The sequence below is a fragment of the Chiloscyllium punctatum genome, chromosome 30 (assembly GCF_047496795.1).
Source record: "Chiloscyllium punctatum isolate Juve2018m chromosome 30, sChiPun1.3, whole genome shotgun sequence".
Classification (NCBI taxonomy): Eukaryota; Metazoa; Chordata; class Chondrichthyes; order Orectolobiformes; family Hemiscylliidae; genus Chiloscyllium; species Chiloscyllium punctatum.
The window spans coordinates 45,267,989-45,271,848 of NC_092768.1; positions in this window are offsets into that span (position 1 = coordinate 45,267,989).

Genomic DNA, 3,860 nt, shown 5'->3' on the forward strand with positions numbered 1-3,860 from the left:
TCCAAACATAGACTGGGACTGCCATAGTGTTAAAGGTTTAGATGGAGAGGAATTTCTTAAGTGTGTACAAGACAATTTTCTGATGCAGTATGTGGATGTACCTTCTAGAGAAGGTGCAAAACCTGACCTACTCTTGGGAAATAAGGCAGGGCACGCGAGTGAGGTGTCAGTGGGGGAGCACTTTGGGGCCAGCGACCATAATTCTATTCGTTTTAAAATAGTGATGGAAAGGGATAGATCAGATCTAAAAGTTGAAGTTCTAAATTGGAGAAAGGCCAATTTTGATGGTATCAGGCAAGAACTTTCGAAAGCTGATTAGAGGCAGATGTTCCAAAGGGACGGCTGGAAAATGGGAAGCCTTCAGAAATGAGACAACAAGAATCCAGAGAAAGTATATTCCTGTCAGGGTGAAAGGGAAGGCTGGTAGGTATAGGGAATGCTGGGTGACTAAAGAAATTGAGGGTTTGGTTAAGAAAAAGAAGGAAGCATACGTCAGGTATAGACAGGATAGATCGAGTGAATCCTTAGAAGAGTTATAAAGTAGGAGTATACTTAAGAGGGAAATCAGGAGGGCAAAAAGGGGACATGATATAGCTTTGGCAAATTAAGAATTAAGAAGAATCCAAAGGGTTTTTACAAATATATTAAGGACAAAAGGGTAACTAGGGAGAGAATAGGGCCCCTCAAAGATCAGCAAGGCAGCCTTTGTGTGGAGCCACAGAAAATGGGGGAGATACTAAATGAATATTTTGCATCAGTATTTACTGTGGAAAAGGATATGGAAGATATAGACTGTAGGGAAATAGATGGTGACATCTTGACAAATGTCCAGATTACAGAGGAGGACATGCTGAATATCTTGAAACGGTTAAAAGTGGATAAATTCCCAGGACCTGATCAGGTGTACCCGAGAACTCTGTGGGAAGCTAGAGAAGAAATTTCCGGGCCTCTTGCTGAGATATTTGTATCATCAATAGTCACAGGTGAGGTGCCGGAAGACTGGAGGTTGGCAAACGTGGTGCCACTGTTTAAGAAGGGTGGTAAAGACAAGCCAGGGAAGTATAGACCAGTGAGCCTGTCCTCGGTGGCAGGCAAGTTGTTGGATGGAATCCTGAAGCACAGGATGTACGTGTATTTAGAAAGGCAAGGACTGATTTGGGATAGTCAACATGGCTTTGTGTGTGGGAAATCATGTCTCACAAACTTGACTGAGTTTTTTGAAGAAGTAACAAAGAAGATTGATGAGGGCAGAGCAGTAGATGTGATTTATATGGACTTCAGTAAGGCGTTCGACAAGGTTCCCCATGGGAGACTGATTAGCAAGGTTAGATCGCATGGAATACTGGGAGAACTAGCCATTTGGATACAGAACTGGCTCAAAGGTAGAAGACAGAGGGTGGTGGTGGAGTGTTGTTTTTCAGACTGGAGGCCTGTGACCAGTGGAGTGCCACAATAATCGGTGCAGGGCCCTCGACTTTTTGTCATTTGCAGTTAGTAAGTTTGCAGATGACACCAAAATTGGAGGTGTAGTGGTCAGCGAAGAGGGTTACCTCAGATTACAACAAGATCTTGACCAGATGGGCCAATGGGCTGAGAAGTGGCAGTTGGAGTTTAATTCAGGTAAATGCAAGGTGCTGCATTTTGGGAAAGCAAATCTTAGCAGGACATATACACTGAATGGTAAGGTCCTAGGGAGTGTTGCTGAACAAAGTGACCTTGGAGTGCAGGTGCATAGCTCCTTGAAAGTTGAGTCGCAGGTAGATAGGATAGTGAAGAAGGCATTTGGTATGCTTTCCTTTATTGGTCAGAGTATTGAATGCAGGAGTTGGGAGGTCATGTTGCGGCTGTATAGGACACTGGTTGGAATATTGCGTGCACTTCTGGTCTCCTTCCTATCGGAAAAATGTTGTGAAACTTGAAAGGGTTCAGAAAAGATTTACAAGGATGTTGCTAGGGTTGGAGGATCTGAGCTACAGGGAGAGGCTGAACAGGCTGGGGCTATTTTCCCTGGAGCGTCGGAGGCTGAGGGGTGACCTTATAGAGGTTTATAAAATTATGAGGGGCATGGATAGGATAAATAGACAAAGTCTTTTCCCTGGGGTTGGGGAGTCCAGAACTAGAGGGTATAGGTTTAGGGTGAGAGGGGAAAGATATAAAAAGAGACCTAAGGGGCAACTTTTTCACGCAGAGGGTCACGTGTATGGAATGAGCTGCCAGAGGATGTGGTGGAGGCTGGTACAATTGCAACATTTAAGAGGCATTTGGATGGGTATATGAATAGGAAGGGTTGGGAGGGATATGGGCCGGATGCTGGCAGGTGGGACTAGATTGGGTTGGGATATCTGGTCAGCATGGATGGGTTGGACCGAAGGGTCTGTTTCCATGCTGTACATCTCTGACTCTATTTGCCTGTTACTTTCATTGACAACTGCACAAAGATACCCAGATCTCTTTGTATAGCCATACTTCCTGATATATCACCATTTAAATAATACACTGACTTTCTGGTTTTCACACCAAAGTGTAGAGCCTTAAACATATCCATGTTATACTGTACTCATTCAACTTGTCTGGATTCTTCTGATATCTCGGTGCATCCTCCTAACTTTACACTTTCCTATCCAATTTTATGTTGTCAGCAAACTTGGAAAAATTGCATTTGGTTCCCTAATCCAAGTAGTTTATTTGACCTGATTGAAACCGAAAGGATCCTGAGCGATCTTAGCAGATTGGATGTGGAGAGTATGTTTCACATGTCTCACATGTTTCCTGATAAAGTGTCTGCGTTTGATGGATGCCGGGCATCGACACCTACTGCCTTGGAAGGTAAGTGCTCCCAATCGGGTCCTGGTGTTAGGTTCTTTTCCTGAGATTCTTACACACTTGATGCAACTGCAAAACATCAACTTCTGTGAACAAGCAAAATTTTATTAAGCACAGTACAGTACAAGCTTTTTGGAGGAACTTTTAACACACATCACGCAAGGCTTGCAGGGTCGTGGCAAATGTTTTCCGAACAAAGGAAACATCCTTTCTTTAGACAAAATCTTTAAATCACAGGCAGTAACGCCCACAAGACAATCTCCAGCCATCCCCCCCCACCCAGTCACATGCCACTCAAGACACAATTCAGTGACCATATCATCTCCAGAAACACTGTAATGCAAATCATCCCCTAACAGTCAAATATGTTTGCAAATCATTTTCTGTAACTATAGGTGAGTAGTCAAATTCTAACTGTAATATTCTTATTGGTTTCTGAATGGGGGATGAAAATGTGAATAGCTTTGAATGGCAAGGAACTGGCCATGTAAATGGCTCTGAATAATAGGAAATTTCTTACAATCTCTCTGTCAATCAGATGTATCCCACCCTAGCCTCAGGACATCAAATTTCCTGCAGGTCAGCACAGCAAGTTAACTCTTTAATATCACACTGGGTCGGAGTCGGGGTTGCGGCCTTTCTGGGAGGTCTTGAAGTCGATTCTGTCAAACCTTCACGTTGTAGTTTCTTTCAGGTCAGTTGTCATTCCTAGACTGGGTGGTCCTCCTCAGGGTCACTGGAGTCAGGTTACTGCTAGGTCAGGTATTGTTCCTGCGGTGGTCAGGCTGCAGTTTTAGATATCTCTGAGGTCATGAGGTTCGTAGAATCTTTATACACAAGGAGATTTAAGAGAAGATGCTTCCTAATTTTTACACATTTAGCCTTGACTAAAAGAGAAGAATGATTGTAAGATATATAAGAGTTAAATCTGCTGTAGAAAGTTCACAATCACCACTCGTCGCCGTCATCTTGGATCCTCTTGATTGATCTAACCTTGCCCCACTCTGATTGGTCAGTCCTTGCCCTGTTCTGATTGG